This window comes from Triticum dicoccoides, chromosome 2B, assembly GCF_002162155.2.
Source record: "Triticum dicoccoides isolate Atlit2015 ecotype Zavitan chromosome 2B, WEW_v2.0, whole genome shotgun sequence".
Taxonomy (NCBI): domain Eukaryota; kingdom Viridiplantae; phylum Streptophyta; class Magnoliopsida; order Poales; family Poaceae; genus Triticum; species Triticum dicoccoides.
The window spans coordinates 53,988,601-54,003,551 of record NC_041383.1 but is presented as its reverse complement, the minus strand read 5'-3'; the positions used below and the strand labels follow the sequence as shown (position 1 = coordinate 54,003,551).

At 45.9% G+C, this 14,951-nt stretch overlaps 2 pseudogenes; both read left to right on the top strand.

The window, feature by feature from the left end:
• Positions 1-4,801, top strand: part of LOC119360425 — an 8,346-nt pseudogene extending 3,545 nt beyond the window's left edge.
• A 3,319-nt stretch (positions 4,802-8,120) lies between these two features.
• Positions 8,121-14,951, top strand: part of LOC119360424 — a 29,128-nt pseudogene continuing 22,297 nt past the window's right edge.

Below are 14,951 nucleotides of genomic sequence, written 5' to 3'. Positions count from 1 at the left end.
GTCCTCCGCCACCGGCCCCTGCTCTCCTTCGACCGCGGCGAGCGAGGACCCGGACGAGCTCGGACCCCGACCCCGACCCCTTTGCCGACCCCGACCCCGACCCCTCCGCCGACCAGGTACCTCTCCTCCTTCCTCCTTCCTCTCTCTCTCCAATCCCTAGGGTAGATGTATTCTGAAAATATTTGTAGATGTATTCTGAAAATAGAGTATAACTGCCAATCCCTAGGGTAGTAGATACAGTAGTTGTAGGAACATAGTGGGATCATTTGTCAACATAGTGGGATCCTTTTGCAGATTCCAGCAAACAACATAGTGGGATCATTTGTCAAGGCCAGCATCAGAGTGCTAATTTACAGGTATAAATAGATAAAAGATTCAGAGAGTAGCTCTTTTCTTACCAGCATCATGAAGGTTGGGAATATCTTTGTAGAAAACAAAAAGATTAGGAAACTGAATCTAGGGACCAGGGCTAAACCTCTGTACTTTACTGTCTTTAACATGGTATAAAATACCTGAACTGAATTTGTGGGGCCTCTAAAATTCAGGAAAAAATTAAACTCAAGATTCTGGTGTTTAACCCTGTTGTGTTGCTTCTAGAAATAATATAAAAGCTGTGAAAAAGAAATCTGTGGAGTTGGCACTTTACAGAAACCAAAACTCAATACTCAGGAGAACACCTACAAGTATCCATGATTACTAAGACCGGTTACATATCAGAACTTGCAAACATTTTATTACTTGTTGCATTGGAGGTTCATCTTGTCTTGAGGCAAACAAATCAGCATTGGAGGCTCATCTTTGAGGCTCATCTTTATTACATATCAGAATTTGCAAACAAATCTGTGAAAAAGAAATAACAAGCTTGTCTTGAGGCTCATCTTTGAGACAGGTTATCTGTGTCGGTTGTCGGAGCATTGGAGGTTACTGCTGAGAGCTGTCACAGCAGTGTGTGGCGTCAGTGATGGCCAAGCTGCTAGTTCAACTACTGGCCAACTAGTGGCCCTTGTTATCAAAGTAGTCTTGCCACATGTTCATAGTAATCTCCAACCATATTAGCAGTACTGAATAAAACTTGTCTTGTTTTATGGGAATGGTTGATTACCTTGATTATACTTACTGGATGGTTTATTTATAGTTCTTAAAATATGAAAATGAAAATTATTTGTATCCCTCGTTAAAGGTATTTCTAGCAAAACCTGAAATGCTAGATGGATTCATTTTTCTGAGCTGTTTGTATCATAGTAATCTCCAATCCCTAGGGTAGATGTATTCTGAAAATATTTGTAGATGTATTCTGAAAATAGAGTATAACTGCCAATCCCTAGGGTAGTACATACAGTAGTTGTAGGAACATTAGATACAGTAACAAGTGTCATGTTGTTGTATTAGATACAGTAGCAGTATCATGTGCTGCTGAAGATGAGTAGTTGTAGGAAGATGATGCCCTAATGGAAGTGACATGAGTATTTGGCCTGCCTTTTTTTTCTTGTAGAATTTTTTATATTGACGGTATAAACGAATCAGAGACTCGCTAGGTAGGTTCTCCTAATTAATTAGAAATGATGCATCTTGCAATTAGGGGGAATACTGTCAAAAACTTGAGCTGCTGTCAAAAAATTTGGTGTAGTTGATTATCTTCTGCTCAAAATTTATGTTGCTATAATGTTGTATGATAATGTTGTAAGGGTACTAATTGGTCTCTTCTGCTGCTTATCAGAGATGGGGGGAAGCAGCCACCGCCGCTCTGCCACACCGCAGTACGAGTTGGATACTTCCGAGTTCTTTAGTATCATACTTGGGACTTCAGTATCATCCATGACGCAGGTATATAAAAGGAGAGATCTCCCCTTCACCCATCTCATTATGATATCTGTTGTTTGCTACATCACTCATTGTCCCAAACTGCAGAGGCTGCCTGACAGTTTTATGAACATGCTGGGTGAAGATCCGCCAAATAATGTGAAGCTACGACAGGCCGGCAGTGGGTTTCGCAGGTTGTGGGATGTGGAGTTGGTGATCAAGGAGGGCCACATGTACTTGTATCGTGGCTGGGAGAAGTTCTACCGTGCCTACGACCTGCGGCTGGGGCACTTCCTTCTCTTCAGGTACGACGACGACGCCACCATGCTCATCGTGAAGGTGTTCAACGCGACTATGTGTCGCAAACGCTACGCTGACTATGATGATGTCAGTACGTTCTGCCTCTTCTTATTCCTCTACATTTGGCTTTGTCTCACATCGATTGTTAACGGTCATTGTTGCATTTGGACAGGCAATGGGAGCAGCAGCAGCGACACTGGCTACAGCCAAAGCAGCAGCGATTATGGCTGTAGCAAAAGCAACAGCGATTCTGGCTTTAGCGAAAGCAGCGGCGATTCTGGCAGCAGCGAAGACAACAAGAAGGATGATCCGGGCTGGAGTGGGGGAGAAGAGGAGCAGAGTGGGAATGAGGAGCTGCAGGATGACGATGGGCATCAGGCTGAGGATGACCTAGCGCTGGTGGTGGCTGACCAAGGGCAAGAGATGGTGGTGTCTGACCATAGGCAAGAGATGGTGGTGGCTGACCATGGGCAAGAGATGGTGGTGGCTGAGGATGACCTAGCGATGGTCGTGCCCGTCCTGCCTGAAGGTGGCCTCGCGGTGGTGGTGGTGCCTGACAATGACCACGCACCGGTGGTGGCACCGGCGATCCCACAGCTGGGCGACATGACCACGCCAATTGTGGTAGAAGACTACATCCCACAGCTGCCTCCACCGCCTCGTCGCTGTTGGCGCATCAGGCTGAGGAAGAAGAAGGAGAAGAACAATGAGCACTGAACTATGTCAGGTATGTCAGATCTCCAAAATGATATATATATATACTTAGTTACCTATGTTATCTCTAATATGCTTAGTTTCCTATAGGTTAGCTCCAAAATTACTTATGGTAGCACAAAATGATCAAGTTTACATAATAAGTTTATAGTCTTCTTCTTATTCTTTTTCTTTTCCAAAATGACATAGGTTAGCTTCATTTTACCTAAGTTGGCTCTAATATGCTAACTTAGAGCTTATATGCTTAGTTTTCTATAGGTTAGCTCCAAAATTACTTATGTTACCATAAAATGATCAAGTTTACATAATAAGCTTATAGTCTTCTTCTTATTCTTCTTCTAGTATTCTTCCAGTGTTCTTCTTCTTCTAGTATTCTTCTAGTCTTCTTCTTCTTCTTCTTCTTCTTCTTCTAACTTCTTGTTTATCATTTTGCAAATTTGATTTAATTCACAAAAGCTTGCATGGATGGAGTGCTTCTTTTCCATTTGTGTTTTTATTTTATATCAATGTGAAACTTTTGTGAATTGATGGATAACGGTGTTGGATGAACAATGTGAAACTTTTGTAATATGTAACGATGAAACTATGTGTTGGCTATGTATGTATATATGATGAAACTTCTGTGTTGGATATGATTGTTATATGGATGCTTGTTGTATATATATGTGTTGGATATCTCATATGTGAAATAGTTACCTGAGATTAAGAAGAAACAAAAAAAATTAAAAAAAATTGTTACTAATGGCACACCACATGGTGGTGCGCCATTAGTATACCAGATACTAATGGCGCACCTATGGGATACTAATGGCGCACCTGTAATGCACCATTAGTAGCCAAAACAGGTGCGCCGTTAGTAGGCCTTTTCCTAGTAGTGCTTGGGCCGCTTCTACCCCTTGCCGGCCGCTTCACCGTCGCGCCAGCGACTAGTGCCGGCGCCCCGCAGGGCCTGACGATCTCGCTCTGCTGCGGGGACGAAGGCGCCGAGTTCGTCCATGCCATGGCGCCCGGGGTCTACGTATCCGACATCTCCGGCCCGCTCCGGGTCATCCCGCGCGTTGTCTCCTCTTTCTTCCCTCTCAACGGGATGCTCAGCACGGACGCGGCCGTCGACCCCAGCCAGCCGCTCCTGGCCGTCCAGGTCACTGAGCTCGCCGACGGCGTCTTCGTCGCCATGTCGCTCAGCCACGCGGCCGCGGACGGCACGACATTGTGGGACCTCTTCAACACATGGTCGGAGATTAGCCGAAGCGATGACGGCAACGCATTCACAGCGGCGCCATTGCCTCCATTGGAGAGGTGGTTCCACGAGGGCTGCCCCGTGCCGATCCCTCTGCCCTTTGCAAGGGTGCAGGACATGGCGAGGCGGTTTGGGTGCCCGCCGGTGCAGGAATGCTCCATCCACTTCTCCCCGGAGAGTATAAAGAAGCTCAAGGCCAAAGCGAATGCCGAGATGGCCAGCACGGCCACGGCCACCATTTCCTCGTTGCAGGCCCTGCTGGCGCACCTATGGCGAGTGGTGTGCCGAGCCCGGGGGCTGGCGCCGGACCGGGAGACGAGGCTCGTCCTCCCTGTCGAATGCAGGACACGGGTGAAGGGCATTCCACAGGGTTACGTGGGCAAAGCGATTGCAGGAGCGGTTGCTAAGCAGCCAGTCGGCGAGATTCTAGGGGACGGTCGGCTGGGCTCGACGGCCTGGCTACTGAACCGTGCCGTGGCATCGGTCGACGAGGCGACGGTGAGAGCTGAGCTCGTGGCTTGGTCTAAAAACCCCAGCTTAAGATACGCGCCTGACTTAGGTGCGGATCCTGCCATTGTGGTAGTGAGCGGCTCGCCGCGGTTTGATGTGTATGGCAACGACTTTGGCTGGGGCAGGCCGCTGGGCGTCCGGACCGGCCCGGGGAACAAGCTGGACGGGTTGATCACGGTTTTCGAGGACGGCGGAGGGGCAGGCGGCATGGAACTGGAGATGAACCCGTCGGTCTAGCTAGGAGCGCAGAGATGGTCATGATGGTTCCGGTGCTTTATTTTCTTCCTTCAAATGCCGTGTCTGTGCTGTAGTAACAATCCTGCACTCTTTTTTTCTTTGATTGCAATGTTTTAATTTGTTGCTAGCTTGTCAGGTTGCACTTTTGAGTCTGTTACGTCCGCATATTAAAGCCATCCCAGCGTCTTAGTGTGTCACCTAAATAAATTTCTTTGCCTAACCCATAGTACTAACGAATCAAACAACGACATATTTTGTTCTGAAAATTTCCACACATAGTTTTTGATAGATATACCAATCAAATGGCTTATCATTTGAATGCTTTCAAAATGAAAATCAAACCAAGAATTACTATTTTTTCTCAGAATTTAATCTCAGTTTGTGCCCTCTATTTCTCTAATAAAATAAAATTTACAGCTATCTGCTCTAAAAGTCATAACCCCTTTGTGGTCAAGGCCCATGCTTGTGGCCATGGCCGGCGACGAGGCTCGGCAACCCTCCCTTCATTCCTTATTATAGCGCGCATAGGTTTTTGGTTTAGATTTCAAAATATAGTGTCTATAAGCATTGCGAGACTGCTTTGGACGAAAATATCCCTCGGCTGGTTCACGGGAGTGCAGCAGCAGGCACCCACATCCACATGCTTGATAGGCCAAGCAGGTGGAGGGGTTTTTCGATTTTCTTGTCTAGAGGGAATGCAAGGCACTAGTGTTAATTGTTTTTCTTCTGTGGATCCTAGTGGCCTTTTTTTCTCTTTTTTGAGTTGTGTAGCCGGGCCCTTCAATGAGCCAACCCATTCCTCCCTCCTCTGCTCCCGACCTCAGACGGCGGCGACGGCGAGGAGACGCCCAACGGCGAGCAACGGACGAAGGCGCCCCGTCTTCCAGTCCTCCGTCCGGATGGCATGTGCTTGTGCCTTGAAGACCGCAACACCACCAGCGCAAGATGTATAGATGGACATATGCATCTTTGGCACAAGCAGGTCACTGGACCGTCCGTCCTGAGCTTGATCACTTGTTCAGGGGCACCATAACTGAGGATCCGTCAGTTCACTAGCAGTATATCACTAGAGACCTTGACACTGAAGGAGCCCATTCGCTTGCTTCAGACTCCACGTTTACGCAGCTTGTATATCAATGTATATGTTATGGGATGATCCCCGCAAAAAAAAGAGTATTCTGGGATGATGGGAGTAGTTTGTAGTAGTATTGATTAGCACTTTGTTTGTAGCTGATGAAAACCCCCTGGCACTTTTTTCTAATCCGTGTGACAAGTGCAGCTAGCCCAGTTATTACTAGACAATCACTTACTCCTTATCTTATTTATTTTTACAGGAAAAAGGGCTTTATATATCAAATAATAATGTTTACATCAAGCCCTCTCTTCCTTACTGTGGCTGGCTCCCGTCTCCGTAGCCATGCTGCTCTTTGTTTACTCTTAGCGCTACTTTATGTAATCTTTATTCCAGAGACCTGTGAGTACTTTTTTTATGTTCCAATGGCTGCCCATTACTACAAAGCAGTGCATTTTGTTGATCAGTCAACAGCGAATCAGGATCAATTAATGCCGGGGTTTTATTTGCTGTCCCCAACTGTTTATATGCAAAACTTGCCTAGCAGGTGGTGGAACTGTAAGTGTCTCGCTCTGATTGATCTTTTACATATTTCAGTCAGGCATCATGTACTGTTGGTAGCTACACTCAGGTAAAATTTAGATTACAACTCTCTACTTCTCTCTCTCGAAAATAAAATTACATTAATCTTCTCTAAACTGTCGTCCCCTTCCTAAAAGAACTATGCATGGTTTCAGGTCAAGCCCCATGCCTACAGCCATGGCCGGCGGCGAGCTCTGCACGCCCTCACTCACAACACTCGGCGCCGAGAGGGTGGACGTCGCCACCGATGGAATCTCTGTCACCGTTGGCTCCCACTTCCCCGTTGCCCTCCCTACCGCCGCCGGTACCGTTCCTCCACCTACACTCTCGTTCGGGTACAATTTCTTCGGAAAATAGGGGCTGCATCATTATTCTCTCAGTGTTTTGGTGGAGTGCGAACAAAAGTGCAATCTTGCATAGCTTGATAGGGATAGCCCATCCATTCAATGCTGGTTTTGCTTAGCAGCTTTATATTGATGTGCCTCTGTATATACAAAAATAGTTCAACTTGTCTGAACAGCAAGCTAGCTAACCTAACACACCAAGGCGCTGGCTTGAATTCAATTGAAATTTGAGAAGACAAAAATGTCAGTGTCATTGGCTAGTAAGACTGGATGTATCAGACCAAGCTACTCTTGGTACCCATGTCTTAATTTATCTTTTGTTATTTTACTTTATCTTCCAATATATATGATGCCAACTTGGTTAGAGTGAAACCATATTAGGTGATGGTATCATGTGGAGCAGGTTTACATTCATGCATGGACCAGGAAACCAACAAAGGCCGGCAGTTCAGTACGGAATAAAATTAGCTAAACAGGGTCCAAACTGAGTGCATTAGCTCCAGGGATGCTTTGCTGGCAGCGATTTTTTTAGTTGATAAGATCTGGTGGGAGCATTACCTTCCAGCTGCTGGTATCTGGTGAGAGAGGGTGGGAGGGAAAAAATTAGAAAGGTTCGAGACTAAGTTTGCCTAAGGTTGCCACACCTAAGGTTAGGCAAGTTTGACCAACTTGAGTGGATGTTTGGTTCAAGCCCCACATCACATACACTCAAAAAGTGTAGCAAGATTCTCTTAGGCTTGCCAACTTGTGGCTCTCATTTTGAAGAGCTAACCTTAGGCAAGTGTGGCAACATTGTATGGCAAAGTGTGGCATGGTTAGGCCTAGAACCAAACAGCCCCTTAGTCTCAAACCAAACAGCCCTTTAGTTTATCATACATACGTCGTCTATCCGTGTATCTGGTCAGAGGATGGCCTTCGAGGCCAACCGTTGCGGATGGCGTGCTGGGGATTGGGCCCCTCATCTATGTTTTTAAATCTGTGTGACAAGTGCAGCTAGCCCATTGATACTAGTAAATCACTCGTAGGCACCTTGCTCGCCCCTCCCTGGTCCTGCTGCTCTTCTATTCGCCTCGCCGGCCAGCAACACAGCTCCTGTCGCCTTCTCCCTGCCCCTCCCTGCAGTGCCATTTCCTCGCCTTCTCTCCCGTCACCGCGGCGACAGTGGCTCCTGGATCTGGACCAGCGACACGGCCGCCGGACAGCTACAGGTACCAAACTCAGATCTCCCTCCCTCTCTGTTAAGGTGTTCCTGCAGGCCTGACTGGTAGACCTTTTTGCAGCTAGCTAGGCCTCCTCAGCAGCCGGCATCCATCACCCGCGCCTGGTGTGCGCATATCAACGTACGTACTACATACTCCTCTCCTTTAATTTGCAGCTAGCCTATACAATCTGTACTGGTATCTTTTCTAGGATGTCTTTTTAATAGTGACAACAATCAATGCATGCATATATGTACGAATAACTGGATTCCCCTTTGGCTTCTGGATCGATGCAGGTCGTACATCCCTGCATCAGATGGGGATGTACGCGGCGCTCCGCGTGGCGCAATGGGTGGTGGGCAAGGCGCTAGCCCCCGTTGCCGACGGCGTGCTGGGGCTTGGGCAGCCACCAAGAACTTTGGTACCAACGTCGAGGCCCTCGGCACGGAATTGTTGCTCGTGAAGGCCATGCTTGAGCAAGCTGCCCACAAGGAACTCAGAGGCCCGGCAATGGAGATGCTGCTGCAGAAGCTGCAGGAATCGGCGCAGAATGCGGAAGACTTGCTGGACGAGCTGGACTATTTCCGCATCCATGACCAGCTCCATGGCACTTGCGATGCTGCCCACAAGCACGGCAAGGGTTGCGTCCGCAACCTTGCCTTCAATGCTCGCCACACTGCCAAAGTTGTTGGTAAACTGGTCAACGGTTGCGCTTGGCAGTGTGCTAAGCGCCGGCAGAGGTCACACAACAATTCCTCCTCAACGCCCAACGCCAATCAGGATATTAGTGGATGCGTACCCAAGCTCAGTAAACTCCTCCCTTGCTCATCCTCCCCGCATCCACATGTTGGTGATGACGATCGTGGCAATGAGCTTGAGTTTAATAGGGTTGATTTCTCCCAAAGAATGAAGGACATTGTAGATAAACTGCAGCCTATGCGTAATGAGGTTAACAAGATTCTGCAAAGTTGTGGTGCTAGAATTGTCTTAGACATTGCGCAGCATCGTCCCACCACCACACCTCAGAGTGCCGAGCCAAAACTGTACGGAAGGGACCGTGCCATGACTAGCATCATACATGATATCACCAAGGGTCAATACTGTGACAAGGGTCTAACCGTGCTTCCGGTTGTTGGTCCAGGCGGAATGGGGAAGACAACTTTGATACAACACATATATAACAACCAACAAGTGCACAATCATTTTCCGGTCAGGATTTGGATTTGTGTGTCATTCAGTTTCAACCTGGATAAGGTGCTAGAACAGATTAAGAGAGATACCCTTCCCGTTGAAGGTGAAAATGGGTGTAGTACAACACAAGAGCTGATTGAACACAGACTGAGACACAAAAGGTTCTTACTTGTATTGGATGATATATGGCAGTTTACTGATGTGGATGACTGGAAAAAACTATTGTTGATACTTGGCAAGTCACAAGAAAAGGGTTCCATGATTCTAGTCACAACTCGGCAAAAGGAAATAGCAGATCAGGTTAAGAAAGCTGAAGAGCCAAAAGAACTGAATGGTTTAGAACTCGGAGAGTTTAGGAAGTTATTCCTTGTATATGTCTTTGATGCTGAGCAATATCCAAGAGATAAACTTCATTTGCTTGGCACAGGAGATGAGATAATCGGAAAGCTAAAGGGCTCCCCTCTTGCAGCAAAGACCGTTGGTAGATTGCTGAGTAAAGACCTCAGTTTGCCTCATTGGAGAAGGGTACTAAGAAGTAAAGAATGGGCGAAGCAGACTGGTGACAATGGAATTATGCCTGCCTTGAAGCTTAGCTATGATTTTCTCCCTTTCCATCTGCAACAGTGTTTTTCCTATTCAGCATTGTTTCCTGAAGATTACCGTTTCAGAAGTTATGAGCTCATCAGCTTGTGGATTGGACTAGATATTTTGATACTTGGTCAAAATCAAACACTTGAAGACATAGGTTTGAGAAATTTAAAGGAGTTAGTCATCCATGGATTTTTCAGAGAAGAGGAAAATTATGGTGGTATGTATTATGTTATGCATGACCTACTGCATGAATTGGCATTGAAGGTTGCAGCCCATGATTGTTTCAGTTTACGTCTCCCTAGTGTTGGATCGGTAGAGATTCAACCAACCACCCACCACTTGTCTATAAGCACAGAGGACTTAGGTGAATATCATGCAGTGTTTGGTGAAAAATTAAAGAGTGACTTGGAAGAACTGAAGACAGGATTTAAGGTTCGAGATTTGCAAACATTGATGTTATTTGGAAAAGTGGATGAAGGTTTTGTCAAGATATTTGGTGATTTCTTTGGGGAAGCGAACGCTCTTCGTGTTCTTCGTTTGCCCAGCCTGGTTTGTCCTGTGGAATCCATGTTACATAACTTTTCAGGACTTGTCCACCTACGATGCCTATGGTTAGGGACATGGAATAGAGATATGCATTTGCCACCTAACATCTCTAAATTTTACTCCCTCCGTTCCTAAATATAGGGTGTATAGTTTTTGGCACGGAAATTAAAGAACGCACATGGAGGAAAAATTTCACAAGTTTTGGGCGAGACTACACCTGACTAATTGACATGAGAAAATAGAGGATCTTGCTCTATGTAAGGAAATGTAATCAAATCCCTTAAAAAGTTGTCCAAATGAGTGGTGCAAGGAAATACACCTTATATTTCGGACTTTTTCTCAAAAATCTATACGCCTTATACCAAGGAACGGAGGGAGTATAATTTAAGGATTCTAAATCTTGGGTTCTGGTATGGCAGTCATGATTTGCCTGAAGACATGAGCAACCTTGTCAACTTGTGCCATTTTTATGTCCCAAGCAATGATCAGCTTCACTATGATATTCAGAATGTGGGCAAACTTAAACTTTTAGAAGAGTTAAAGGTATTTCAAGTCAACAAAAAAAGTGAAGGGTTTGAACCAAAGCAACTAGAGCACTTGACCAAGCTAAGGGAGCTTGGCATCTACAACCTTGAGAAGGTAGATACAGTAGAAGAAGCAGCTCAGGCAAAACTGTTGGAGAAAAAAAATACTTGGGGAGGTTAACATTGGACTGGGATAGTAAGAGAACTTGTGTTGAGCCTAGTGTGGAAGTAGCGGTTCTTGAGAGCCTTCAACCACATGGAGATCTTCAAGTGTTGTGCATTAGAGGGCACGGAGGTCCTTCTTGTCCAACATGGCATGGTGATGAGTTCGCTGTTGAAGCTCTACAATCTTTTTGGCTTGATGGTGTTTCTTGGGACGTTTTTCCTTCTTTAGGGAAGGCGTGGGATCTTCGTGAATTGAGGTTGAAGAATATTGCTGGATTGAAAGATGTTATCGTGGAGAAAAGTTTTTGCATGCTAATAAAGCTTGAACTCATTTCACTAGGAAGTTTTGAAAATTGGATTTACCCAGCTGAACAAGAGTCTTCCCTGGTTGGAGACTTGTTGCCACCGGATACTCATATGCTCCCTCTATTGCAAGTGCTGATTATTAGAGATTGCCCGAAACTCTTGGGGTTTCCTTTCTCAAACCACATTGTTTCCCTAAATTGGTTTCCCAAACTACAAGAGCTTCAGGTACTAGACTGTCCAGAATTATCGTCAGTAATTCCCATCTCCTGGATTGAAAATCTGTGTTCTGTCAGGATGAAATGTGTAAAGCTACTGGAGAAGTTTGCATACTCAAAATCATTCAATGAAGCAAAATTGGAAATTATTGGAAAGGGTGATCTGCACAGCTTAGAGCAAGTGTTAGTTTCTGATAAAGAAACGGGTATAGAGACGCTGACACTGGACAAGTGCCCACCTCTGGAGTTGAAGCACCTTTTGATGCTAACCTCGCTGAGGAGATTGATTGTACAAAATTCAGTTGTTCTAGTTGGACCACTAGGAGGAGGTCAGACTGATTTGGAATGGCAGCTCCCTGTTGAGTATATCGGGATCAATGAATCCAAAACATTAACGTGCGCATCAATGGTGCCTCCTCGCGCGTTCGCATGTACGACAAAAAGTTACATCCATCAGGCACCCATCGCTCGTCCCCGTCTTTACTATGTCAAAGTAAAAAGAAACTAGCGATGGATCCCTTCCTTCCCTTGGAAGGTAACCTCTACTTTTCTTTTGCCCCACATCGTCACATCAGCTCTCGCACGCAACCTCCAAAGCCTCCGCTGCCGCCGCCTCAGCCATTTCTCTCGTCTTCTCCTCCCCGTTCCCCTGCCCTAGCCTATATCTAGCACTCCGCCTCTCCCTTTCTTCCTCGAGTACGGCAGCGGAAGGGGGGCCGCGACGGGAGAGAGGTTCTCCACCCCTGACAGGCGACGTCACCGCCTCCGACCTCGGCCTCGTCTGCAGCAGCAGGGACCTCTGCCCGTGTGTCTCTGTCTCGCTGCTCATACTCCGGGAGGGGACTCGGAAGGAGGGTTGTGCTCCTGGTTGGGATCTCCGTGCTCCCGCTCCTGCGCCTCCATCTGCGTTCGATCTCGTCACTGGTGAGTAGTGCTCTGCTCAGCGTGGGGATGACCTATGAGATTCTTAGTTTGAAATCTGATGTGAATCTCCTAAAAACCGATGCAAATCTGTCTTGAGAACATAACCTTCGAATCACGGATCCTTGGAGATTTTCTGAAGCTTTAGTCCCAAGCCTGAAAATGGCTAGCTGGCTAGGTTAATCATCGCTCTGAGGAAATCAAAATCTTCTGCGGGCATGGCCACTCTGAATGTTCTGAACCATCCCTTGATGTTGTCTCTAGGTCCGTCCAGGCCCTGCCATCCACTTGCCAACTTCTTCTTGGCGCAATGGGTGGGGTACGTTGGTCTGTGTTGGTCTTCAGTTTTGGTCTTGTTGTAGAGGTCTTCGACGGCAGTTGTGACGCGGCTCGGTTGCTCTGTGGCTTGCCCCATCGCCATCGGCATGACGTTGGCCTAGGTGAAGCAAGTATTTTAGTACGCGTGGTGGGTGTGTTTGCTAATTCCTGTGTTTGGCATTGTAATAGCCGAAAGGCGTTGTATCCGGCTTCTTTGCCGCTTATTCTTTAATATATGATACACATGCTCATGCGTATTCGAGAAAAATGTTCTGAACCATCCCTACCCATATAAAGAAATTGTGGGAGCGGGATGGCGGGATCTGCTCCGGCCGGTGCGGGACGCGCTACTGTCGCTCATGCAGCAGAACGGCGCCGACCTGATCTTGTGGAGGGCAGGTGAATTATTTCTGTTCTTTATCTTTTCCCTTTTCTTGCTACTACGATCTGGCAGTTAGAATCTATTTTTTGTAACATCGGCAAACAATCTCAGGATTTCGCACATGTGCAATCTTCACACTCAATAATTTCTTGATATAGAGTCGAACCAGAACATGTATCAAGGGACGATGACATATCTAGCATCGGTATCTGAAGATGGCAAGATCTGGTCATGGCATCTGACTTTTGACAAGTCAGTATCTTCCAAGAAAATTAATCCTGCTCGGCCTCTTCGCGTGGTTCGTTGAGTGATGGGTCGTGCCATTGTCTAACTGGGTGCCCCTCGCGGCCGCCGTCTGGGCGATCATTCAGGTAGCTGTTGTTTCTTTCCCCTGTATTGGTCAGATCATAAATGGATTCATAGCTCGTTTGATGCCATCTTACTTTTAGTATAGCATGTATAATGTCTCATCTTGGGCATTCACATGATACTTTGTAATTTCTGAAAGAGAAACAGAGTGTGAACTATATCTTTTTATTTGTTAGGAAATTCTGATATGTTTCGTTTTGTTAAGTGCTAATAATGATTTTGAAAGTGAGATTAGCAGCAAACAACATTTTATCTGGGCCCCTAATGGTTCCGTTTGTCTTCTTAGTTCTCACCCTTTTGTATCCGTGATGCAGTATGGGGTTGTAGAAGATTTGAACAAAAGATGGAAGCACCATATACTGAACACAACAGTACAGTATGTGCTGTTCCCTTGCTCTATTTACGTTATTGTTTGTTTATGGAGATAGTCATGCTCATTTTACCTCTATTGTACCTTACAACTCCAATAGATCCTTGGGAGGGGTTGAACAAACTTTTGATTGAAGTTTGGCCCAACTACATGGAACCGAAACTATCAAGGAAGTTTCGTGCTTGGATGCAACTCAGTAGTTGGTAGTTCAAAAGGTTTCGCAAATAACATTAGATTATACTATATGCATTTGATCCATGGAAGTTGATTATGTAGAATCAAATCATTTCAAAATTCCTTTTGATTCTGTTGATTTGAGGTAGACGGTACACCTGCTGCAGTGGACTTCGTCGTCTCATCGGCATGCTCGCCCGCGACAGTACACCTGCTGCAGCTCCGGTGAGACGCTGGAGCTCATGGTGGCGCTCACGGCGGTGTGCCTCATACTGTACCTCAACTAACATATTGATCTTCTACTTCTTTTCTGATCAAACTGGGAATCATACTATTCTCTTTCTGTCCAGTAAGCCCCACTAATCACTAGGTCTCATTACTCTTTCTATCCGACGTGGCATGCGAGAGCGGAGGATAGAGGTTGCTACGAAATACCCAACAAATGCACTTGTCGATCGTCTTGCTCTTATTAGGTAGTCGTTTCAATGAAAGTATATCTGCCGCCTGTTCATTTTTCAATTCACTTTCAATAGACAGTTTGCATTATCTGTTTTTTTTCTGGGAGTTGAGCAAAGAATTTGTTATGTTTCCTTATGCTGTGAATCTGAAGTGTTTCTTACTAACTAAGAACCCTGCACAGCTAGATGCTGCACCGTCGGCCCTGAATCCTTGGATATTGGGAAGTTTGAAGAAGCATGTGGTGTAGGTATGTTTTTGCAATCAATATATATTTATATGCTTCTGCAAATTATAAATCATGTATTCGCATGTGGTGTAGGTATGATTTGATAATGTGGTTGTTTGGATGCTAAAAGAATAATAAATCGATGCACATTTTTTATGATCAGGCGTGGAAGGGCCAGTTTTGTAATGAGTAACAT